We start from the raw sequence: 26,945 nt of genomic DNA, 5'->3' as shown, positions 1-26,945 counted from the left end.
TCTCTGGGTGCAGCCCTACAGGTTTCCAATCTACCACTGGGGTGGTCCACAAAGGAGTCTACATCCATTTCAGTATTGGTTTCTGCTAAATCTCTTGAATCCTTTTTGCTAACTCAGACATTGTTTTCCTCCTCCTAAGCTCCATACCCAGTGTTTCTCCACAGATCATATGACTCCCTGTGGGCCTGTTGACTATCCCAAGAACAGACCACAAATCATAAAGGATGGTGTGAGGGAGACACAGGAAAGAATAAAAGGTTAGAAAGAGACAAGGTAGAGAAAGGGTTGCAAAACACTCTTGTAATCAGTCCATCAACAAGTGCCAATGACTCTGCCATCGGACTAGACCCCAAATCCTGGCATGTTTGAGTACCCCACTGCTACCCTGCTGGTCCAAAGTTTAATCTTTCTTCACCTCAATTATTTTCATTTTCCTCTGAACTAGTTTTCTTCATTCTATCCATATTCCTTTCTAGGCTATTCACCATATAGCTTTTCATATAGCTGAAGTGCATATTTTTGTGTTACTGCTTGGATAAAATCCCTCTGATGAATTCCCACTTTGTTTAGGATAGAAAGTGGCCCTGATAGCAGTAGGCAGAGCCCTGCACTATCTACTTTCCCCGTTCACTTCTGTTACTCCAACCTGCCTCTCACTCAATCTGATGTTGCTAGACTCTGGCCAGCCTAAGCATAACATACTCCCAGGTGCCCGAGAGGTCTGTCTCTAAGGTCTCTGCTTTTCTGGACAATGTTTACAAATTAGTGCCCTGCATAACTCTGAAATCCTATCATACTATTATTTTACTTAAAACTTTTTCCCATAACACATAAGCTGAACTTACTATCTATAAATACTTTTTTTTCTACCTTTATCACTAAATTGGATGCTCTGTAGGGGAAATCAGGAACAGTGTTTATCAATTAAGAAATAATTAGGTATCAAAAGAAAAAATGAACTAGAACAACTTTAGATGACTTGATATCACCAGTAACTTTTATATACATGATGATGGTCTCACATATAATATAGAATAAGTATTTTCTAATTCTTCTTTCTTCTTCTAATTCTTTATTCATCTCAATCTACAAATATATTCAAGTTTCTTGATCTAGAAATAAATAGAAAAAGCAACAAAAATAGACAAGACTTTAGCTCTCTAGCTCCTTTTAATTGTTGTATTGGTTTAGAGAGAATATTTGTTTATTTGGGTGCCACATCCAACCATGCCCAGGAGTAATTTCTAGAGGAACTTGGGGGACCATACGCAATGCCAGGTAGGTACAATGAAGTTCCTACTTCCTGTACTAGTTCCCCAGCATTTTTTTGTTTTTTTAATATTGTAGCCTAGAATTTTGTAAAGACTGAGTACACTGTTCCCTTCATTTCCTCCCACCCACTTTGCCTCCCTTGCTTCCCCACCCAAATTAACTGCTTTGTGATTTTCTAATAACTTCCTCTTGCTAATTTGAATTAAGTTTGTACATATCCTTTTTTTTTTTTTTGCTTTTTGGGTCACACCCAGCAATGCACAGGGGTTACTCCTGGCTCATGTACTCAGGAATTACGCCTAGCGGTGCTCAGGGGACCATATGGGATGCTGGGATTTGAACCTGGGTCTGCCGCGTGCAAGGCAAATGCCCTACCCGCTGTGCTATTGCTCCAGCCCCTATGTATTTTTCTTATTGGTATTAGTCCTTCCTGTGGATGGACAACATGGAGGATTCCTTCTTTTCGACACCTTTGTCCTCTGATTTCATTTTCCAGTGTCTCCCTTCTTCTTCTTCTCCCTCTTTAATAATTCACTCACCGTAGCATTTTAAGAGTCAGGATTCATTTTATGAGTCAAAAGTAAGGGGTACCATAGTAATAGGGTAAGATTCTTGTATGTTGTAGGCTCAATCCTAGCACTGTATATGATTTCCTCAAGCATCACCCAAAGTGAGCCCTGAGCACAGAGTCTGGAGTAAGTCTGTGACCAAATTCCTCGCCCCTAAGGACTCATAAATAGGACAATAGAGACAGTCATGAGGACTGTAGCAGAGAGACGTAGCTGAAGGGACAATACAACGATGATGATATAAACCTAAACTATAGCAACTGATACAAAATCACCGTATCCCAGTTATCCAGGTATTGATGATCTGATGGTTGGAGCAATGAATAAATGCATCAGTGATAGATGATTTTAAAAGTATTGTTGAGAGGTTGTGTCCATTATTACTGGACACATTATTACTGGACACTATTACTGTTCCTGATTCAGTTGTCCCAGTGACTGTTAGAGCCCCTTTTATCACACAGGTGCCCACAGGACAGGCACCTAGAGTGCTATTTTTATTGTTTCGATAGTTGTCATAAAATTACCTGCATGAATTATCATAAATCCCTATATTAGCAACACAGATAAAACTAAAGTGGACATGATTTATCAGTGACAGAGAGAGAAGTAGCACTTTTTTCTGTTTTGATGTACATACTGTGGTTGTGGTGGCTGTAAAAAAATATTGAACTTTTAAGTTTAGAGGTAAAATCGCCATTATGCACATAAAAATTATGTAGATGAAAAATAATTTGGGGTGAACTAGAAGAAAGGGAGTAGAGAATAAGATGAGACTGGCAATCAGATCAAGAATTACTGGTGAGAATTTCTGGGTGAGACAGAATTTGAAGATCTGAATGTTATAAGAAAGAACTTTGGTTAAAGTAGTTTCAGGACCTTATATGCCAAAGTCTGATGTCTTAGAGAAAGAAATCAAGGTCTAATTCAACAAGTTTAGCAAATATTTCCTAACCAAGCACTTAGCACTATCCTAAGATCTGGGGATTAAACATTTGCACATCTTGGTTTTTATTGTAAGTACAATTAGCTTACAGTTGCAACATGCTCAGTTTATTGAGTTTATTGAGCATGTGTTTATACAGTTGCTAGCCTTTATAATCTTTTATTTTCTTGCCAATATTTAGGATTATTCAACTTAGGGGTAAAAACACTGAATAACCAATTAGAAATCTTTTAGGGAAAATTTTCACTCTATCAGCAAAAAACAAGTTGTAGAAAGTAGGTATTGAGTTTCTATTCATAAGACATTGACTGAATTGCTTGTCTCCCATCATCTGATTTCAGCTCTTAGAATTCAAAACTCTGACTCCAAATTCAAAATCTTTCTTATATGGGAATTACAAGCACGAATATAATCTATATACCTGCAGTGCAGAATCCAGGAAAAGGCAGTGGTCTTTAGTGTATGTATTGAGGTGGCAATAAATTATTTATAATAAACTGGTAGGAAAGCTATTTTCTAATAAATTTTTGTCCGGTATAGAAAAATTATGATCCATCTGACGCTATAGTTTAAAATCTTGGCTAAGTCCTGAAAAATTATCTAAAAATTATTCACTGAAGTCATATATTCTATCTTGACTTCATCGTGTTTGCAGAGTTAGTTTTGTAGAACTATGATATCAATTCTGTGATAATGATCACCAAAAATTGAATTCAAGAAGCAGCTTAATAATATATTTTAAATATTATCAATTAGATCCAGAATGAGAAGTCTGTCACTGTCACTGTCATCCTGTTGCCAAGTGGGCACCAGTAATGTCTCCACTGTGAGACTTCTTGTTACTAGTTTTTTTTTTTAATTTAAATTTTATTGAATCACCGTGTGGAGGGTTACAAAGTTCTCAGGATTATGTCAGTTATACAGTACTCAAACACCCTTCCCTTCACCTGTGCCCATATTCCATCACCAACCACCCCATTATACTCCCGCCCCCTCCCGCCCCCCCAGTCCCCGCCCTTGTAAGTGATAAGTTTCACTTCATTTACGCTTTATCTTGGTTACAGTCCATGTTTCAACACATAACTCACTATTGTTGGTAGGGTTTACCCCCAAAAACGAGAAGACAGTCCCACTGTCAAGGAAGCATTTGATGGCTCTCCATTGCTGAGAATGTAGAGATATTAAGTCCCGCTGTTTGTTACATAACTTTTCTATTTTTTTCCCCCCTCGTCCCGAGCCACCGAGATCACGCCTGTTTAGTAATCACCACGCTGCCTGACAAAGGGAAAACAAACCAAAAGAGATGGTTATTTCTCGTCATCAGCCGGCATGGGGCTCTGGCTTAGTTGATAGTCTGGTAGAATGTCTGCAAGCAGTTTCTGGAACCAAAAGTAATACGCTGGTATCGGCCCCGGCTCGAGATTCCACCAGCGTCCCGCTGTTCCCAGTACATAATAATTTATTCCCTTGTATCCCATTCCCATGCCACCAGGTCCGTGTCAGCTTAATGGACATCATACTATGGTTAACGCCACGCCGCGTTTCTTCCCGAGAAAGAAGGATATTTCTTCTCAGCCGGCGTGGGGATATGGCTTAGTTCAGTCTATAGAGATGGCTACCACTTTGGTGGCCTTCAATATTTCAGCAAATGACTTACTATTCTTGTTGGGATTTCCCACCAAAGTCCGACCCATTAAAAGGGAACCATTTCATATTGGTGATGATTAAATGACAATAGGTTGCGCGGCCATGGCAGCGGCCTGGCGGCTTTGAATTTCTGTATAAAGTCCAGGGAAAGTACAGCCAGAAATTACACGTCGCTACAAACTTTAACCCTATTATGGTCCCCCCAAAGTCCAACCCATTACAAAGGAACCATTTCATATTGCTGATGCTTAGATGACATTAGGCTGCCGCGGCCGCGGGGTTTTGGGTTTCTATATAAAGTCCAGGGAAAATTCTGCCTAAAATTCTATCGCTACAATCTTTTACCCTTCAACAAAAAACTTAGTACTATTGTTTGGAGTTTCCCCCCACGGTAAGCCCTGCCAAAAAGGAACATTTACACGTTGCTGACAATCAAGAGATATTAGGTCGGGCGGCTGTATCGCAGCCTCGCGGTTTTGGATTTCTATATGAAGTCCAGGGAAAATTCTTTTGGTAATTGCATCACTCGCTGGCAGCGCCTGGGCCAGAAGCTCCGAGCACACAGTTTGGAAGCATTTTGGGGGCGCCGCTCGTGTCCAAAGTGGTTCAGTTGCCTCCGGGGTCGATCTCACGCGGGGCCGCAAAGGAGCGTCCCCACATGGCTCTGTGCTTAAATGTCGGCCGGCACAGGGCGGATCCGGAAGTCCCGCCCATCGGCTATCCCGGGCTTCCTGTAGAGTCTAAAAACCGGCTATAGCCTCGCTGCGTTCAAAAAGAAAGAGTTGAGAGAGAAAAGACCATACCCTGCCTGCAGCGCCTGGGCCAGAAGCTCCGGGCACACAGTTTGGAGGCATTTTGGGGGCGCCGCTCGTGTCCAAAGTGGTTCAGTTGCCTCCGGGGTCGATCTCGCGTGGGGCCGCTTGTTACTAGTTTTTGGCATATCAAATACGCCATGGATAGTTTGCCAGGCTCTGCTGTGTGAGCGAGATACTCTCTGTGGCTTGCCGGGCTCTCTGAGAGTGGTGGAGGAATCGAACCCAGGCTGGACGCATGCAAGGCAAATGCCCTACCCACTGTGCTATTACTCCAGCCCATAAGAAGTCTATAAATTATAAACATATCAATCTTTACATGTGAAACTCTATTTTTAATCTTAACATAAGTGAAACAAAAACTGTTGCAAAATACATTGATTTATCAATAGAAAGTTATTTCACGACAGATGTAAAGCTCAAGTATAAGTTATGAGTTAGAAATATTATTCTACTCACAGTTTTAATTTAAAATTGTTCCACATCTGTAGTATGTATCTTGTATTTTCCTCCTATTCCATTGCAACCAATTTCAAAATCCTCGCTCAGAAAATTATCACTTTGTTCAATGCCTTTTATATTCTCGTGATTTCTTTTTCAAATTCTATTTTAAACATTCTCTAAGAAGTTGTAGTTGCTATGCAAAGTTATAGATATGTGACAAAATCGGAAGGAAGACTGATAGAGTGGATTGAGAAGCCAGTTTATAGTCAATGAAATAGAAATATGGAGAAGGAATACGCTCTTCCCCACTGCAAGGAAGATGACTTGGAAAGTTGTGCCATCGATTAAATAATTCTGCCAGATAAGTTACACTAGTGTTTTGTTCTTTGCTCTCAAAAGCGATTGATTTATTTGAATTTAAATTCTTGTTAAGAATTTAATTCTCCATTAAACCATACCCCTTAAATGAATAATCTATAATGGGACCTCAGTCACTGACAACTGCACCTTCCAATTGAAATTTATGAGAGTTGGACAAATTGTCATAAGCTGTTTTAACTTGACAACTGGGAATCTTGCTAAACATTTTGCTCCATAAAACCTTTTATGAGAGGTGACTTTGCTGGCAAAATTCAGCTGATTGGGACTGGAGCAATAGCACAGCGGATAGGGCATTTGCCTTGCACATGGCCGACCCGAGTTCGATTCCCAGTATCCCCTGTGGTCCCTTGAGCACTGCCAGAAGTAATTCCTGAGCGAAGAGCCAGGAGTAATCCCTATGCAGCATCGCTAGGTTTGACCCAAAAAGCAAAAAAAAAATCCAGTTGATTGCTAAAGAATCATATCTCATATATCTGTCCATGAATTCATGTACTCAACACCTGTTGATATGAGCTTTGTGTAGGTAAGGACCTAAGTGCTCTGGGTTCAGAGACAAAGGACAAGAAACTTCTGGAAGGTGGATGAGCTTTCAAACATGGTGATTACAATACAGTGTGGTGTGTATTTTATTAAAGATACTCCTTGGGCACTGGAGTGCTAAGCCATCCATCCCAATGCTGATATAGGGGGAGGCCATATGCAGCATTAAGCAGCTGAATTTTGTGGGATAGGCAAGAAGTGCTTCAGGTGAAGAAAGAAGAGGGGATGCTCCAGGAAGAGCTGGCAGCTTAGGAAATGGTTGATAAAACTATATTCTGAAGGTTATTTGAAGTCACATGATTTCCTTGAATACCTGTCATTCAATCCAATTTATATTTTTGAACATGTTCCCCATGGAAGCAGGGAGAATGGTTTGAGAGATCAAGTAGAAATGAATATTTCCATATTCCCAGGCTGCAAGTTGAAAAAAATAATTTCAATAAATAACTAAAGATTAATGTAACTGTGGTTCAACCCTACAAGTAGAATTAAAACTTTGGTAAGTAGGATTTTAAATGAACTGGAGCGATAGCATAGCAAGTAGGGCATTTGCCTTGCACGTGGTCGACCCTGGTTCGATTCCTCCATCCCTCTTGGAGAGCACAGCAAACTACCGAGAGTATCTCGCTCACACGGCAGAGCCTGGCAAGCTACCTGTGGTGTATTCGATATGCTAAAAACAGTAACAACAAGTCTCACAAAGGAGATGTTACTGGTGCTCACTTGAGCAAATCGATGAACAATGGGATGACAGTGCTAAGATGCTACAGTGCAGGATTTTTAATGTCCATTACTTCTGTGATTATCCAAAGTGATACTAAGTAGGACAGTACTATATCTAACAAACTTCTTGGGTGTTCCAAGTTTATATAAACATGAAATGAGCATTTATTTTCCAAAACCTGCTTCCAGTGATACTGTATTGAATTCTTCCTTGCCAGAGGTTAGCAGAGTGCTTAATGACACCTTAGCAACATCTACCTCTTTCCTGTTCCTTTGTGCTAATAAAATCTCCTTTGGTGTTTAAGTCCCAGTCTTAGCCTATTAAATACAAAACACACACACAAATTCACACACACACTTTTAATGGTTTATTCAATTTAGTGTTTGTCTCATCCCTCCCCCTTCCATATTCCCTTTCCCAATATCTCTAAGGTAACAAGGGGCTTCAATGGTAGGCATCTAAAGATCATGTGGAGGTGTGAGATTTTTCTGGTTGTGTCACCATAATCACATTTCCTTTCCCTCCTCTGAACTCTAGCATCTTCCATTTAGGAGCAGGTAGGAGGTAGAGAAAAGACCAAATGTTGTTTCTTATTTAGAGAGACAACATTCATGTCTAGTTCTACTGAATACAGTGACCCATGCCTATAGGGCCCCCAGAATGTGAGAGGTGTAGGGTATTTCAGGGGGATTCCCTCCAATCCCACAGTAGCCAAGTATCCTGCAAGAGAAGTGATTAGGTCTCTCTCTAGCATAACCTAAATTTGTGTCTTTTTCCTGTCCCAGCGACTGATAAGGTCCTATGCTACTTTTTTCCACCTTCAGCAACCCTAAGCTTTTTTATCCTCTGCTAAAATGACTCAGGTCCATAGCCTCCAGGAATTGACCATTGCTCTGATTTTCCTAGGGAGATATCAAGGGCCCTTTAAGTTCTTGTGGCAAGTGTCCTCCAATTATTTCTTCCTTTCTTCCTTCTTTCTCCTTCTTCTGTTCCATTCCAGTTAATAACATTCCCCTCCAGTTGCTCTGCTTTGCCTTTGAGCCTTGCTTTTATCAGCCTTTGCAAAATTTTGCTTTGGTTTGCTTTAATAGCTATTCTAATCATTTCCTATGTCTCTGTGGTTTTAACAAGTTCTCTTCAGGGGAAAGAGTACATCTTTGCCTACTCCAAATATTATGATTTTGACCTAAATACAAAGGAATCACAATGATAGAATATTAACAACAACAATAATGATAATATATCACTGTATCACTGTCATCCCGTTGATCATTGATTTGCTCAAGCGGGCGCTGGGAATGTCTACATTCATCCTAGCCCTGAGATTTTAGTAGCCTCTCTTTATTCGTCGTCCTTCCTAATGGTGCCACATTGGAGGCTCTTTAAGGATCAGGGGAATGAGACCCACCATTGTTACTGTTTTTGGCATATTGAATTTGCCATGGGGAGCTTGCCAGGCTCTGCCGTGAGAGTAGGATACTCTCGGTAGCTTGCCAGGTTCTCTGAGAGGGAGAACTAGACAATAAGAGGTCAAGTGGCTGCATTTGCTTCTGGGAAACTTTGTTTTATGGTCTCTGGATCTTGGCCATTGATGGGATTACACGGGCCCGGGTCAGTTTGTGGGTGTGACTGCCTAGCTACTGGAAAAAGGGAGATCTGGGTAGAGGATCAGTCCTGATCCAAGCAGGCTTGGAGATCTCAGCCCCGGGTCCTGCACATGTGGGTTCCTCTTCTGGTTCCTTCATGTGTGAGGCTCATCCGAGCATGTGGAGAGTGGCCTCGAGCATGGCTGTGGCTCGGTTCCAGAGGTCTTTGTCTGCTGGGGCTCTGCTCAGGGCAGGGAGGGAAACTCAATCCACGCCCCCTCGCCCCCGCCGGGGCCCCGGTGAAGACAGCCAGGCATGAGGGCAGGAGACTCTCACTATATATTATATATGACATAATATATGATATCATATTATATATTATATATGGTAATATATAATCATATAATTCCTCCTTGGAATTATCCCTGTGCCAAAAGAGAAACCTTTCCAAAAAGATGTAGTTTTTTAGTAGCCAGATACCTCCATATTTCCAATGATTCTATTCATTGCTGGTATGTAAGTGAATTATTCAAAACACTGGATTCTTAAAAATGAAAATTAGAGTTAAGTGACTTAATCCTAATATAATTATATTAGGATTATATTATATAATATATGTATTATATAATATATAAAAATATATAATATATATTAGATAATCCTAATATAATTATATCCTCCAAGGTGTTAGTAGTTATTAAAATGTTTACTGGACTGAAATAAGACCTTTTTGAAAGTGTTCTTGGCTACACTGGGATATTGCAAAAAATTTGAATTTCAGTCTCTTTGACAGTGGTCCAAAATGTGATTGGTCTTATCTTTATATAAAATTGTTTTCAACATCAGCTTCCTGAAAAAAGGCCTTTAATATTAGCTTTGAAGGAAAAAATTATAGTATGCATTGCAGCATTTTTATCTTGATATAAATGAAGTTGCTATGACTTAAGCAATGGCGATCCTGAATAAATTATACTTTTGTTTTTTTTTTTCTTTTTTTTTTTTTCTTTTTGGGTCACACCAGGCGATGCACAGGGGTTACTCCTGGCTCTGCACTCAGGAATGACTCCTGGCGGTGCTCAGGGGACCATATGGGATGCTGGGATTTGAACCCGGGTCGGCCGCGTGCACCGCGTGCAAGGCAAACGCCCTACCCGCTGTGCTATCACTCCAGCCCCATAAATTATACTTTTAAGGTCACTAGTCGTTATCTTTTTTTTTCTCTCTAGAAACAGTGTGCTGTCAAAAGTCAGATAAAAATGGATTAACAATCTCAACATCAGGCCTGTATCCATAAGGTACATGGAAGAATACATAGGCAAAATCCTCCATGCATTGAACCTCAAGGCATCTGCAAAGATTAAACATCGCAGGCTGAGCAAGTGGAAGCAAAGATTAACAAATGGGGCTATTAAACTAAGAAGCTTTTGCACCTCAAAATAAACAGCAACAGAGATACAAAGACAGCCCATGGATTTGGAAAAACTATTCACCCAATCTGATAAGGGGTTAATATCAAAGATATGCAAGGCACTATAGAACTTTACTAGGAAAAAAATTAAAATAAAACCCAATCCCATCAAAAACTAAGGAGAAGAAATGAACAGAAGCTTCCTCAAAGAAGAAATGAGGAAATGTGAATGACCAAAAGACATGAAAAAATGCTCTACATCACTAATCAGAGAGATGAAAATCAAAAACAAAACAGAACAAAACAATGAGATATCATCTCATGCCACAGATACAGGCACACATACAAATGAAAAGGAATAACCAGTGCTGACATGGATGTGAGTAGAAAGGGACCCTCATTCATTTCTGGTAGGAATGCCGACTGGTCCAGCCTTTTTGGAAAATAATGTAGACATTCCTCAAAATAAAAATAGAAATTAAGTTCCTATTCAATCCAACAATACCACTTCCAGGAATATACCCTGGGGGTCCAAAAACAGACAGAAACAACATCTGCACTTCTGTGTTCATTACAGCACGATTCATAATAGCCAGAATCTGGAAGCAACCTGAGTGCCTGAGAACAGATGTATGAATAAAGAAACTATGGTACATCTGCACAATGGAATACTACACAGCTGTTAGGGAAAAATGAATTCATGAAATTTGCCTACAAATGGATAGACTTGGAGAGTGTCATGTTAAGTGAAATGAGCCAGGAGAGGGGCAGATATAGAAAGACTGACTTCATTTGTGGGATATGAAAATAAAACAGTATGAAACTAATATCTAAGGCCAGGGAAAATGGGCCAGAAGGACTGGTCAGTGGTGGGTCAGGGGTGTAGGAGGTGGAGGGTAGTTAAGATAAAGAAGGATCCATTATGACAACACTAGTTGGCAATGATCACTCTGGACAAGAATTGAGTGTTGAAAGCAGGTAGAGGGATATATATGATAACCTTTCAACATCTGTATCGCAAAACATAATGCCTAAAATGAGAGAGAGATAGAAAGAAATAGCGAGAGAAAGAGAGGTGTCTGCCATAGAGGCAGGTTGGGGGAGGGGTGGCTAAAGAGTGAAGGGCCGGGAGGGAAACTGGGGACACTGGTGCTGGGAAATTACAGTGGTGGAAGGATGGGTGTTGGAACGTTGTATGACTGAGCTGCTATCATGAACAATTTGTAATGCTCTAGTTCACGGTGACTCAGTAAAAATTAAAAGAACCAGCGTGCTGAGTGCTACAGAAGCCAGGTTGGCAAGTTCAGGTGGCATTCCAATTCTTAGTCAATTAATTGGAAAGTTAGCTACAATAGTCAGTAAGAAGGATTTGAATTAGCCAAGATTAAGTAGAGATCAAAGGAATTGGAAACCTGAAAAACAAACATAAGAATATGGAAGAAAATCTATGACCAGAAATATGAGCCCCAAATTGCTAGAATTATGGACCCACACCAGGAAGTGATGCCATCACTGCTCAAGATAAAATAGACCCAGTGATCTCCAGCACTGCACTGCCAATGAAGTTTCCTCCATCGCTTATGGGAGGTAGGAAGGAGAGAGACAGAAGCTTCGAAAAGAAAATCTACTTTCATTGGATCCACCTCTATAAACCCCAGGAAAGTCAGGGAAATCTAGGACTGGTGAAAGTCTGCCGTGCACCGCACGGACTTTACAGCCCACCCCAAGAGGTAGCCATCAAGCGATGCCCGACATTTACTCATTCTGCGAGGTGGGGGAATTGATCCCTACAACTTGATTTCTCCAGGAGCCATGAACTCAGGCTGCAGGGCGAAAATGAAGAAGTTCTTTTCAGGAAGGGAGAGTCAGTCTTAGTTAGACCATACCCAGGCCTTTTCGAGTCTGTTGCCTTGCCCTCACAGAAAAGAATTTTAGGAGGAGACACGTAGTGAAATCAAAACAGCTTTTATTTGGAAATTTTGAGAAAGGGGAATGGGGGTGGGGGAGAATGTGTGTGTGTGTGTGTGTGTGTGTGTGTGAGAGAGAGAGAGAGAGAGAGAGAGAGAGAGAGAGAGAGAGAGAGAGAGAGAGAGAGGTAGTCAAGCAAGAACATGGGCTTCTCCGAAATGGAGAGAGCCAGTACACATCCCACATTCATTGGAAAGTCCAAATCTCAAGATGTGGGCAGCATGTACATGGGCACTATGTGGCCGGGCCACTGGGCATTAGCACCACCTGCATCAAGGCAACACATGTGTATGCTTCCTTTGTTCAGATTGGTTTATATTCACTTCTCCTGAATGCCATTGCTAAGGTGGTAGCCCAGGGGGAGAGCTGGGAGCAGCTGATGGCCATTTGGTATTCTCTTCCCGGCCTCTCCTCCCAGGGGGCCCAGCCATCTCTCCTCTCAGGAAACTCCCGCACTGGGCCTGGAACTCCACATCTCAATGGCTTTCTGGGCTCCCGAGATGGGTCCTTTGTGTCAAAGTCTCCATGCCTTTAACCTGCTTCCAGTTTCAAGACTGTTTTCCCTCAGCAAACGTTACCTGCCTATGGCAACTGGAGTTTAAAATAAAGATCAGAGTGTGTCTTAAAATAAAATAAAATTATAGCACTGTAGCACTGTCATCCCATTGTTCATCAATTTGCTGGAGCGGGCACCAGTAATATCTCCATTGTGAGACTTGTTGTTACTGTTTTTGGAGTATCGAATACACCATGGGTAGCTTGCCAGACTCGTGAGGGCGGGATACTCTCGATAGTTTGCCAGGCTCTCCAAGAGGGATGGAGGAATCGAACCCAGGTCAGCCGCATGCAAGGCAAACACTCTATCCGCTCTGCTAGTGCTCACTTTGACAGAAAATATACTAAAATTGGAATGATACAGAAAAGATTAGCATGGCCCCTGTGCAAGGATGACGCGCAAAATAAAATTAAAAGATTAAAAATATTTAAAATTAAAATATTTAAAATATTTAAATATTAAACATATTAATATTAAAATATTTAAAATGTAGATCAAGGGGCTGGAGCGATAGCACAGCGGGTAGGGCGTTTGCCTTGCACGCGGCCGACCCGGGTTCGAATCCCAGCATCCCATATGGTCCCCTGAGCACCGCCAGGGGTAATTCCTGAGTGCATGAGCCAGGACTGACCCCTGTGCATTGCCGGGTGTGACCCAAAAAGCAAAATAAAATAAAATAAAATAAAATGTAGATCAAAAGTATGGTCTTGAAAAGGTCAAATAGAGGGGCCAGAGTGATAGTTCAGTGGGTAGGACACTTTCTTTGCACACAGCCAACCCCAGTTTGGTCCCCACACCACATACTGTCCCCTGAACCCCACCAGGCCTGATACCTGAACACAGAGTCAGGAGTAAGCCCTGAGCACTGCCCCACGTGATCTGAAAAACAACAACACAAATGGTCAAATATGTGTGGACACTGCTTAATTATTAGAGATTCATTCTGAAGAGATTCTGGAATGTTCTTTGGCAGGTACCTAAAATAATAGTAGGCACTATCTTCCGTGCACTCACCATAAAAGTTGTATATATCTGGGACAATGTTAAGAAAGGGAAAGACATTATAAAGCTTCAACATAGTATATGCTGAAATCTGGAGATAAGTGACACGGAAATGAGACAGACAGAAAGGAGTAAAGTTTCAGCCGCTAAAGACTAGAAGAGCATTCCAGAAGGATGCACCAGCCAAGAACTAGGGCTGCCTTTTAGGGAAGGAATGCCTGGGCTTGTGCGTGAGAGCACTGCAAGTGAGCAAGGCTCAGGTCGCAAGCAACCCGGGCGTTTGTGGGCAGGACTCAAGTGATCAGTTCTGGTACTAGAACCGACCCATCTCCTCGTCAGGGTCAGAGCGAGAAACCGGGACTGCGGCAGCAAGGGCCAGCTGCCAGGGTCTGCCCTGGGAGCACAGACGGTGCCAGGGCCAGGGTTGCTGAGACTCACAAGAGTCAGAAACAAAATGCACTGGCAGCTAAAGCGGGGTGGGACGCCCGGGTCCAGGAAGAGGATTCTGAGAGGAAACACACCTGAGAATTCAAGACTAGAGTGAGGCTGAGAGCACCTGGAGGAGCATCTCCGGTCTTCCATGAGAAATGTGGGGTGGGGTGGGGGGGGCAGTAGGGCGGGGAGGAAACTCCAGCACCTCTGAGGCCCACAACGTGCCTTAGTAAGCTGAGGCTTGGGGAAAGCTGTGCGTCTGAGACCACAAGAGAAACCAAGTCAGCAGCCAAAGTCAGGAAGCCCTTCCAGAGAAGCAGATGGCCAGGGCCCGGGGAAGCCCTTCTCCCCAATGCTACCATGACCTCATCTTAAGCAGCGGATGGTTTTGCTTCCTCCCACTGGCCACGTTTAGAAATGTCTGGAGACAAGTTTTGGTGGAAGAGGTGGAAGCTACTGACATCTAGTGGCAAGAAGGCAGAGGTGCTGGTCAATAGGCCACAAGGCACAGGATAGGACTTATGTGACCCCAAATTTAGATAGACCGTGTTCTTCTGACAGGGAAAACTGGAGAAAGAAGTATCGCCCCCTCCAGTCTGACTATTTGTTATTTTCAACAATAACCTTATGGTACTTGCTACTTATAATGTTCATTTATGCTTTTACTTTTTTATATGACCCATTTCTCTTAATGTGATGTAAACTGACAGCTCGAATCCTGTTTTTCTTGTTTACTAGTCCCTGAACATCCAGTGTAGAAGTGGCTGAGGAAGTAAGTATTGAGTGGATAATTTATTGAATGGATAAATTAAGATCTAAATGAGTGATAAATTTCTTGCCTCTCTAGTGCATGGAGATGTTTTCTTCCGTAATCTCCTCCAGTTAATTGTGGTACATATGAATACACATGAAAGCTAGTAGTTTCTATATATAAATGTGATGTGTGAATATTGTGACAATTTTTATAATGTTTCTAAAATTTATATTATAATCCCTGAGATTTTCTTTGTTTACAATTATTTATAAACTACTTTTAATATAGCATGTACTAGTATAGTTCTTTTTTTTACTTGAAAGTCAGTTTGATCATCCAACCAAATAAAACACTTGACCCAAACCTTTTAAAAATAAATAAATAAATGAGTGATACAATTAGTACATGAAAGGGACAAAAATATAAACCAAAGACAATCTGACACCGAATCCGGCCATAGTAAAGTAGGTTCAGAAAAACTCCCCCATTTACCTCCCCTCGATGAGAATTTGGACTGAGTCTCCAGCACCAAAAACAACAACGGCAAAATAATAATTCCTGATTAGGTGAGGAGGAAGTCAGCAGTGCAATACTTCTTGCTTTTCACATACCTGAGTTATTTCCTCTGCCCAGCACTAGATCCCTGAGATCTATATTCATATCTCCCCCATCTCTAGCACGGTCAAACCCAGTTCAGGAGGAGAGCTCAGCCCTTACCGCCAAGAGAATTACAAATTATGGAAACATCAGCAGAACTACCAGGTTCTTTATCACTGTATCACTGTCATCCCACTGTTCATTGATTTACTTGAGCAGATGCAGTAACGTCTCCCTTTGTCCCAGCCCTGAGATCTTAGCAGCCTCTCCTTATTTGTCTTTCCCAATGATTGAAGGCTTCTTTCAGGGTCAGGGGAAGACCTCTTATTGTTACTGTATTTGTCATATCAAATATGCCACGGGGAGCTTGTCAGGCTCTGCCGTGTGGACAGGATACTTTTGGTAGCTTGCCAGGTTCTCTGAGAGACATATACATTTATTTCCCTCTATGATGGTGTGTTGGCCACATGGTCCAGGAATATGTTCACTCATGTGTAAGGCTCAACCTAAGTGTGTGGAAAGTGGCCTAGAGCATGGCAGAAATTGGGTAGTGGAGGTCGGCTGCCAGGGCTGGGTCCCTTGGGGCGGGGAGGGCTCTCACCCTGCCGCTCACCCCCGCCCCGCGCCCCAAGTGAAAACAGCTTAGTGAAAAGTCCGGTGGTATGGTTATGGGGGCCTCATTTTATGCTCCCTTCTGGGAGAAGCAGCCGTGAGTTCTGGAGGGTGGCTGATGAGATTACCTGGCGTGGCAGGAGGTGGCTTATGGGTGTGACCCCGGGTTGCAGGAGACTGGGAGAAGCAGTCAGAGGTTCTTTAAGTCACAAGAATAATGCAGCTTCAGTGATGAATTACTCTTAGGATCAGCTTGTTTACTAGAACTGCTTCCTGTCTTTGTGAGTAGAAAGAAATATCTACTAAATCAATTGATTAAATAGGCTAATGCTGAGACTTGTTACCTATAGAAAATTTGTATTTACTGGTTAAGTAAATTTTGTGTGCATAACTGAGTCTATGATTCTTTATCTTTCATGCCTAGAACATGGTTCTGATGTTTAGTACTATGAGAACTTACATCACAGCAACAAATGGAATCCTTAGACTCTGTCCTTTGTACCAGTGATTCTCAAGACTGTCTTGACATTACAAATACCTGTGAAGGTTTATTTCAACTAAGTAACTACAATTAAAAAAAATCTAATCTACATTAATTTAACCACATAGTCATTGCAGATTCTATGAAAAACAACTTTGAAAAAAAGGGGTGCAACCACTATATGATGCTTTTAAATTTTCTTCTATTAAAATCATTTAGTGCTAAAGTTTCTTTGGGGCAACATTAGGATGCATGGAATACTTGTGGACGTACATTTTACACATGGCAGTTGTGTGTCTGTGGTGTCATTAATTTAAATCTGCAATAATGGAAAATGAGAGAAGTGACATATCTTGTCTAAGATTCCTTAATGAGACCAACAGTTTCTCATCAGGATGTAAGGAGAACAGAAGACAGTGGGATTGTATGAACCTTTGATTGAAAGTATTAGGATTGTTTCTTAACACAGTCATGGCTTAGGCCTGGAAGAGCTATGTGCCTGGTGACGCACTTGCACTTGTGAGCCTAGCATGGGAATGAGTTCATGGTTATATGTGATACCTCAACGAAGCCCAGAGAACAATGAGTTCTTGGTACTGGTACGAACAATAGGACATTAGAGACAGGATCTTTAGGGAAGGCCCAGGGAATATAGCAAAACCTTCAACACTTGACCTTCAACACTTGCTGCCGGTGCCTTGCTTCATTTCAACTTTGTTCTGTCACTACAAGAAAGGTCCCTGGGAGAGACTGAGGCAGTAGACTGTCCCCCAGTGAGAGCTGCTGCGAGGAACACCCTTGTTAGAAGCCACCTGCTCTAGAGATGAGGCTTGGAGAACCCGTGACCCCAGCAGAGAGATGCCACGGTCAGTAGCATTTCGGAGGCTGCTAAAAGCTGCTAAGGAGAGTTGGGGGGTGGGGGAGCTACTCCAGAAGAGCTGGTGCTCCCCAAAACCAGCTGAGAGAACCCAAGAGGCTGGAAGAGGCTTCCCCACCACCCCTGGGAGAGAGGGAGAGAAGAGAGGAGCAGCAGACAGAGAAGAGCAAGTTGCCACCAGGGTCACAGGACCAGAGGGCGGGTTCAGAGTTCAGAGTCTTGGACAGCACAGGGAGCAAACTTCCGAAATGGCGAAGCCACTGGTGCGTGTGGCTCAGTAAGGGCTGGTGTGTGTGGCTCAGTAAGGGCTGGTGTGTGTGGCTCAGTAAGGGATGGTGTGTGTGGCTCAGTAAGGGATGTGTGTGTGTCTCAGTAAGGGATGGTGTGTGTGGCTCAGCGAGGGATGGTGTGTGTGGCTCAGCGAGGGATGGGGTGTGTGGCTCAGCAAGGGACGGTGTGTGTGGCTCAGCAAGGGATGGTGTGTGTGGCTCAGTAAGGGATGGTGTGTGTGGCTCAGTAAGGGATGGTGTGTGTGGCTCAGTAAGGGATGGTGTGTGTGGCTCAGTAAGGGATGGTGTGTGTGGCTCAGCAAGGGATGGTGTGTGTGGCTCAGTAAGGGATGGTGTGTGTGGTTCAGTAAGGGATGGTGTGTGTGGCTCAGCAAGGGATGGTGTGTGTGGCTCAGTAAGGGATGTGTGTGTGGTTCAGTAAGGGATGGTGTGTGTGGCTCAGTAAGGGATGGTGTGTGTGGCTCAGTAAGGGATGGTGTGTGTGGCTCAGTAAGGGATGGGGTGTGTGGCTCAGTTCGGGATGGTGTGTGTGGCTCAGTAAGTGATGGGGTGTGTGGCTCAGTAAGGGATGTGTGTGTGTGGCTCAGTAAGGGATGTGTGTGTGGCTCAGTAAGGGATGGGGTGTGTGGCTCAGTAAGGGATGGTGTGTGTGGCTCAGCAAGGGACGGTGTGTGTGGCTCAGTAAGGGCTGGTGTGTGTGGCTCAGTAAGGGATGGTGTGTGTGGCTCAGTAAGGGCTGGTGTGTGTGGCTCAGTAAGGGCTGGTGTGTGTGGCTCAGTAAGGGCTGGTGTGTGTGGCTCAGCAAGGGATGGTGTGTGTGGCTCAGTAAGGGATGGTGTGTGTGGCTCAGTAAGGGATGGTGTGTGTGGCTCAGTAAGGGATGGTGTGTGTGGCTCAGTAAGAGATGTGTGTGTGGCTCAGTAAGGGATGGGGTGTGTGGCTCAGTAAGGGATGGGGTGTGTGGCTCAGTAAGGGATGTGTGTGTGGCTCAGTAAGGGATGGGGTGTGTGGCTCAGTAAGGGATGGTGTGTGTGGCTCAGTAAGGGCTGGTGTGTGTGGCTCAGTAAGGGATGGTGTGTGTGGCTCAGTAAGGGATGGTCTGTGGCTCAGTAAGTGCTGGTGTGTGTGGCTCAGCAAGGGATGGTGTGTGTGGCTCAGTAAGGGATGGTGTGTGTGGCTCAGTAAGGGATGTGTGTGTGGCTCAGTAAGGGATGGGGTGTGTGGCTCAGTAAGGGATGGGGTGTGTGGCTCAGTAAGGGATGGTGTGTGTGGCTCAGTAAGGGATGGTGTGTGGCTCAGTAAGTGCTGGTGTGTGTGGCTCAGCGAGGGATGGTGTGTGTGGCTCAGTAAGGGATGTGTGTGTGTGGCTCAGTAAGGGATGGGGTGTGTGGCTCAGCAAGGGATGGTGTGTGTGGCTCAGTAAGGGATGTGTGTGTGGCTCAGTAAGGGCTGGTGTGTGTGGCTCAGCAAGGGATGGTGTGTGTGGCTCAGTAAGGGATGGTGTGTGTGGCTCAGCAAGGGATGGTGTGTGTGGTTCAGTAAGGGATGGGGTGTGTGGCTCAGTAAGGGATGGGGTGTGTGGCTCAGTAAGGGATGGGGTGTGTGGCTCAGTAAGGGATGTTGTGTGTGGCTCAGTAAGGGATGGGGTGTGTGGCTCAGTAAGGGATGGTGTGTGTGGCTCAGCAAGGGACGGTGTGTGTGGCTCAGTAAGGGCTGGTGTGTGTGGCTCAGTAAGGGATGGTGTGTGTGGCTCAGTAAGGGCTGGTGTGTGTGGCTCAGTAAGGGATGGGGTGTGTGGCTCAGTAAGGGATGGTGTGTGTGGCTCAGTAAGGGATGGGGTGTGTGGCTCAGTAAGGGATGGGGTGTGTGGCTCAGTAAGGGATGTGTGTGTGGCTCAGTAAGGGATGGGGTGTGTGGCTCAGTAAGGGATGTGTGTGTGGCTCAGTAAGGGATGGTGTGTGTGGCTCAGTAAGGGATGGGGTGTGTGGCTCAGTAAGGGATGGTGTGTGTGGCTCAGTAAGGGATGGTGTGTGGCTCAGTAAGTGCTGGTGTGTGTGGCTCAGCGAGGGATGGTGTGTGTGGCTCAGTAAGGGATGTGTGTGTGTGGCTCAGTAAGGGATGTGTGTGTGGCTCAGTAAGGGATGGGGTGTGTGGCTCAGCAAGGGATGGTGTGTGTGGCTCAGTAAGGGATGGTGTGTGTGGCTCAGTAAGGGCTGGTGTGTGTGGCTCAGCAAGGGATGGGGTGTGTGGCTCAGTAAGGGATGGTGTGTGTGGCTCAGTAAGGGATGGTGTGTGTGGCTCAGCAAGGGATGGTGTGTGTGGCTCAGTAAGGGATGTGTGTGTGGCTCAGTAAGGGCTGGTGTGTGTGGCTCAGTAAGGGATGGTGTGTGTGGCTCAGTAAGGGATGGGGTGTGTGGCTCAGTGAGGGATGCTCCGGCCCTTTCCTTTTTTTTTAATTGAATCACCGTGAGAGACAATTATAAGCTTTCATGTTTGAATTTCAGTCATACAATGATCAAATGCCCATTCCTCCACCACTGCACATTCTCAACCATCAATGTTCCCAATATACCCCCCCCTTTTCAACCCTCCCCCTGGCTCCATGGCGGACAATTTTCCCCCATATTCTCTCTCTTCTTTGGGGCATTATGGTTTGCAATACAGATACTGAAAGGTTCTCATGTTTGGTCCTTTGCTATAAAATCTTGTATGCAAAATTTTTTAATTTCCCTTAATGAAAAAAATTAGTGACTTTTCTTATACAAAAATTATGTTCTCTACCTATTTGACTAAACTAAAAGAAGATTTTCCATTACTTAAAATGTTCACTTTTCTAAAAATAAAATTTTTTAATAATTTTGAATGCTTGAGTATTTTCAGTGAAATTTGGGATGACTTTTGCATTATTTGGTGCCTAAATTATTGTTTTTCAAATGGCCTGAAGTTTGAAGTATTTGTAGTAATGGTAGTGCCTATAGATTCACCTATTTCAGAAGAAATAGCTTTTATTAGGGGGTAGAGCCCACGGTAAATGGGAGCTAAAGGTTAATTTATGACAATCAGAAGAACTAAAAGTTAATTAATCGAAAGGGGAGCCACACAGCTGTCAATTCAGATGAAGAGGTGGAGGGTGGAGATTTATTTCAAGGGGATACCGCCATGGTTTCCCTTGAAGGGGAAGCTGCTATAGGTGTCGATCCAGATGAAGAGGAAGAGGATGTAGATTCACTTTAAAGGGGTAGATTCTTTGAACGGTCATGTGCTGCAGGTGTTGGTTTTGGTGAAGAGGGAGGGGATGAAGTTTCCTTTGAAGCAGTTGTAGTTTGGGCTTCACTTGGAGGGGAAGTTGCTGCTGATGTTGACTCGGGTGAAGATGTGGGTCCATTTGAAGGGGTTGTATCTGTGGCTTTACTTGAAGACTCGGGTGCTGTGGATGCTGATCCAGTTGAAGTGGTGGCTACAGGTTTAGTGGATGAGATGGTGGGTTGGGTAGTTTTTACTGTGGACTGAGCAGTCGTAGAGGTTGTTCCAGTTTGTCCGTTGTTTGAGGGTATCTGGATAATAATGGAGGGATTGCCATTTGCTTTACTATTCACCAGGCAGACGATGAGTACTCCAATTGCTGTGGCTATCAAACCGGCTAAGAAGCAAGTCAGAAAGACTTTCCACAGAGACCAGTTGCTACAGCCATTTCCTCTCACCTAGAGATGTAAATGAACATTTCAATGATTAAAAGCAAAAATGCCGTGATTTATCATCTCTCGAGGATTTTTATTTTAACTCACTTCATTCACATCATTTGAATCACCAAGTGTCACTGATGAAATTTAAGTGTAAAGTTTAAATTTTTAATCCGTGTGGAAGTAACAACAAGCTGCTTCTTACATTAGAAGAAATCAAAATCTAGCAATATCTCATTTTCTCTTTTTCAATGATGGGTTGGGGATGTCTTGTGCACGGAATAATAGGTGTGATGGAGGCAGGAAGGCCGATAGGGAAGGCCCCCTCCCAAGGCAATGGCGAAAGTCAATCTTACAGAAAACAGAAAAAAAGCAAGATCTAGGGCCTGATAAGACCTTCACCTATCTCCAGCAACAGACCCAGAGAAGCTCCTGCAGAAACAAAAGTCCAGGAAAGGAATTTCAAAGGCCATCACCACTCCCAACGCCCCGGTTACTGCCTTAGCAATGGACTCTGACCTAGGTAGAAGCCCCGCATGGGGGCAGTTGGAGAAACCCTATAAAAGTCACCTTGAACGAGCATATGCTGCCAAGTCCATGTGCTGCTCGCGCCCACGTGACCCAGCACATGTGGCACTGCATCTCCCCTCTTGAGACGTGGACTTTCATGCTTTCATGTCTAATACTGAGATGTATGTAGGGGCTCTCTCTGCCCTTGGAGAAGTCCGGGTTCTTCTTGAGCACGTTACTCTCCCCTCTCTCCCACTTGCTCTTCCTCTTTCCCTTCAAAAGCCTCCAATTAACATCTCTTTTACTTTGCTGCTTGTCTACTCCTGAAATTCTTTTCTGCTAGGTGAGACAAGAACCCAGTAACCCTGGGTCCCAGGTGGCAGAGGAGGATGGGGAGAAAGTGACCGTCTTTCTCCTCCCCAACTCACATAAGCCACCTGTGGGGACCACCAACATCAGGTCCATGGCACTGAGTACCCTTTGGATGTTGTCACTAATCAAACACTGTTCCACTGCTAAAATTACTCAGAAATCTTTAGGTCTAAGACCCATCGCCTTTCTTCAAGACTGTTCAGTGTTTCTCCCGTTGCTGCCTTTGTCTAGCTCTGTTCAAACTTCCGGCCCTTGCTTCAATTCCTATTCCTACTTTGGCTCCGTGGTACGTTGTTTACAGGACACTAATTCCCTAGATTCTCTTGCTCTTCTCTCCTCTAGCAGATTAAGCAAATATCCCGCTTTCTCAGGAGCAGCCACAGTATTGGAAAAAGTCAAACTTTTGGGTAGATCCGAGTCATTTAAATGCATGGTTACTCCTTTGAATGATTTTCTGTAGTGCTCTACTATTCTATTGTATTCCTCTCTTTAAAACAACTCACACTTCTGAGGTTTCCTCTCTTCAAATTTGGAGCCTTCCTCTACCACCATTTACACAAAGATTGCCCTGTATTTCAGTTGAAGGATCTCACCTTCCTACCTGAGCAGTATACTTGAAACCATCGCTTTTTCAAAACTCCCGGCAGGAGCTGCCAAACCTGCAAACTTAAATGAGCCTGATTTCATCTCTCCTTTACTAGTTGGCACAGAGAGGTTATCCACCCTTCTGCTTGACTTTATCTACTAATCTATTCTTTGGGTCTTACTCCCCAGATCTTCTCTGCAACTTCTGTTTTTTATGTTTGGGGGGCCCGGTGCTGCTTAGGGACTTTCCCCAGCATGTTCCTTGAAATTGCTCTTGGCAGTGCTCAGGAAACCGTTGGTGGTCCCAGGAAGAGAACCTGACCTTTCTGCATGCGTGCCCTCTAGCTACTTAACAACCCCACCAGAGCCCTCTGCAAAATTTCTCTCATTCACTCCCCTTTCTGTGGGAGTGAAATCTTTGCTACTTCCCTCTTATTTTCTTTTCTTTTTGCTTTTTGGGTCACACCTGGTGATGCACAGGGGTTACTCCTGGCTCTGCACTCAGGAATCACCCCTGGCGGTGCTCAGGGGACCATATGGGATGCTGGGAATTGAACCCGGGTCTGCTGCATGCAAGGCAAACACCCTACCCACTGTGCTGTTGCTCCAGCCCCACTATTTCCTCTTAAATGGCTTCTTCCTTTTAACATTTAAATATTCAAATCCATTCCTACAAATGCCAGGCACAAAGGTTAGATCAAAGTGGATTAAAGATCTCAATATCAGACATGATTCTATAAGGTTCATAGAAGAAAATGTAGGCAGAACTCTCCATGACATTGAAGCTAAAAGCATTCATTTAAGGACAAAACAGCACTGATCAAACAAGTGGAAGCAAACATAAACAAATGGGATTACATCAAACTAAGAAGCTTCAGCACTTCAAAAGAAACAGTGACCAAAATACAGAAAGAGCCCATAGAATGGGAAAGACTATTTACCCAATACCCATCTGATAAGGGATTAATATCCAGGATATCCAAGATATTTGTAGAATTGTATAAGAAAAAAACATCCAACCCCATCAAAAGATGGGGAGAAGAAATGAACAGAAGTTTTCTCAAAAAGGAAATACAAATGGCCCAAAGGCACATGAAAAAATGCTCCACATCACTAGTCATCAGGGAAATGCAAATCAAAACAACAATGAGATATCATCTCACACCACAAAGACTGGCACACATTCAAAAGAACAAAAGCAACCAGTGCTGGTGTGGATGTGGGGGAAAAGGGACGCTCCTTCACTGTTGGTGGGAATGCCGACTGGTTCAGCCTTTCTGGAAAACAATATGGACAGTCCTTCAAAAACTAGAAATTGAGCTTCCATATGACCCCACAATACCACTTCTGGGAATATATCCTGAGGATGCAAAAGAGCACAGTAGAAATGACATCTGTACCTATATATTCATTGCACCACTGTTCACAATAGCCAAAATATGGAAACAACCTGAGTGCCCTAGAACAGATGACAGGTTAAAGAAAATTTGGTATATCTACACAATGAAACATTATGCAGCTGTTAGGAGAGATGAAGTCATGAACTTTGCTTATAGATGGATAAACATGGAGAGTATCATATTAAGTGAAATGAGTCCGAAAGAGAGGGACAGACATAAAGGGACTGCACTCATTTGTGGAGTGTAGGGTAGCATCACATGAGGCTGACACCCAAGGACGGTACATACAAGGGCCAGGGGGACTGCCTCATAGCTGGAAGACTACTTCATGAGTGGAGGGGAGAAGGCAGATGGAATAGAGAAGGGATCACTAAGAAAATGATGGCTGGAGGAACGAGTTGGGATGGGAGATGCATACCGAAAGTAGATAATGGACCAAACATGATGACCTCTCCGTGTCTCTGTTGCAAGCTATAATACCCAAAAGTAGAGAGAGTATGGGGAATATTGTCTGCCTTAGAGTCAGGGGGAGGGTGGGAAAGGGGGCGGGGTTCCTGGGATATTGGTGGTGGGGAACGTGCACTGGTGGAGGGATTGGGTTTGATCATTGTGAGATTGTAACCCAAACATGAAAGCTTGTAACTATCTCAAGGTTATTCAATAAAATTTTAAATTTTTTTTTAAAAATCCCTTCTTACTTAGACCAAAAAGAAAATTCTTTGTCTCCAAACACTCCATCAGCTACTTACCTTTTTCTCTTTCTTTAAGAAATAAAGTTTCATGCTAGTTGTCTTAATGTACTGTCTTCTTGCACACACTCTTCAATACAACCCAGTCTAGCTTTTGTCATTATTCTATAACATCTTTTTTTAATGGATAGAATTTATCATATACCAATCACACAACATTGATTTTTTAAATAGACATAGACATGGATATTCAGAGCATATGATACATGCACATATAAATATGTAATTTTACATAAAATATGACTGAATTTCTATGCAAGTGCTTAAAAAATTAGTGTAGCAAAAATACCTCAAGTACCATTAAAAGTTTTGAGATATATAGACAGGTATAAAATTATATAGATTATATTTTTTATATTCATGTTCCTTGCAACTTATATTTGTTTTTTCAAGCACTCCTTGCAGATATTGATGGTACCAAACTTGTTCAAACACATTTTAGTAAAGCTCTTGAAATATCTATTAAAAGTACTGTCGCAACTGAGGCAACAATTAGAGCTGTGGAAAAATTGCTTCCAGTGATATATTTATGCACTTCAACAAGATAAACTAAAGTCCTGATTATTATCTCACTAATCCTGTTTTTGACTGTTGTTGGTTTGCTTTAGATTTTATTTGGGGTCCACACTCTTCAGTACTTTGGGCTTACCTTTGGTTCTGTGCTCAGGGCTCACTCCACCATATGCAATGCCAGAGATCAAAGGAGGATCCTGGCTAAGTAGCAGCATGCCAGGCAAGTACTTTAACTCCTTTGCCATCTTCCCCACCTTCTCATTATCTTAAAGTATTTGCTAGCATGATTTTAAAATATAACATAAAATGTGGGACTAGAAATCTGCATTGGAATTTATATTTTGCTGAGGAATAGCTTAATTTCTTTGTCACTTTTTGTTCTTTATGAATCAGTAGTAAAGTATAGGATGATCTTATGAATGACCAAAAATAAATTATTTGTTCATTCTCAGGTATTTTTACAAATATTTGTTATTAATATTCTTAGACTGTAAGCAGAATGTAAGAGTAGTATTTTTAATCAGAGGTTTGTGTTAAAATTTCAGAGCTTTGAAATATTAATTTCTTCTCTGAACTTCAAATTTCCTTAATTTGAAACACAGGGTTAAAGTGAAACAGAACAGAAAAAGAAAGACAAATGCTGCATAATTTCTCTGATACATAGAATATAAAGAAATAAAGAAAACAAATTACAAGTAACTCCTGAAATTACAATGACATAGATAAAATGAGATTTAAAAAATATTTTTATTTTGGATACAGTGAAGAAATGAATATCAAGTATTTTGGAGTCCAACATACTTAGAATTTAATCTTCAGCTCTGCTTAAATTAACTTAGCTGTGAAGTGTTTGTTAACTTTATCTTATCAACGTTCAATTTCTCTAAAATAGTAATAATGTCTATCTAATAAGAAACATAAGAGGACAAAATAAGACAGTGTAGCTAATGTTCCAGAGCAGTCTAGTATATATAAATTTTCAATTGTCCAACATGATAGATTATTACATTATCACTTGGGACAAGAGCAAGACTCTCAAGGAATTTATTACAACACCCAGACCTTTCAGAAAGACTAGAGTAGATCTTACATATCAAAATGTAAGTTCAGTATTTGTTGGCAAGTCAGAATTGTGCCAAGAGTAGCAGCTGAAAGGCAGCAAAAGCAAGTTGAAGGTATTAGTCCGTTGGGCCAGGGAAAGGACAGCAATTCAGACCAAGTTAGCTTAGGTACCACAT

The 26,945-nt window shown here is 42.7% G+C and overlaps 1 non-coding gene across 1 annotated transcript; it reads left to right on the top strand.

Annotated features, from left to right (window-relative positions):
• Window positions 1–13,172: 13,172 nt before the first annotated feature.
• LOC129402845 (U6 spliceosomal RNA) lies at window positions 13,173–13,282 on the top strand. Its single transcript, XR_008628883.1, has one exon. It is a non-coding gene; the product is annotated as a U6 spliceosomal RNA (small nuclear RNA).
• The last annotated feature ends 13,663 nt before the right edge of the window (window positions 13,283–26,945 follow it).

Source organism: Sorex araneus, chromosome 2 (assembly GCF_027595985.1).
Source record: "Sorex araneus isolate mSorAra2 chromosome 2, mSorAra2.pri, whole genome shotgun sequence".
Taxonomy (NCBI): Eukaryota; Metazoa; Chordata; class Mammalia; order Eulipotyphla; family Soricidae; genus Sorex; species Sorex araneus.
Note: the sequence above shows the minus strand (reverse complement) of the source record. Positions and strands in the feature narration are given on the sequence as shown.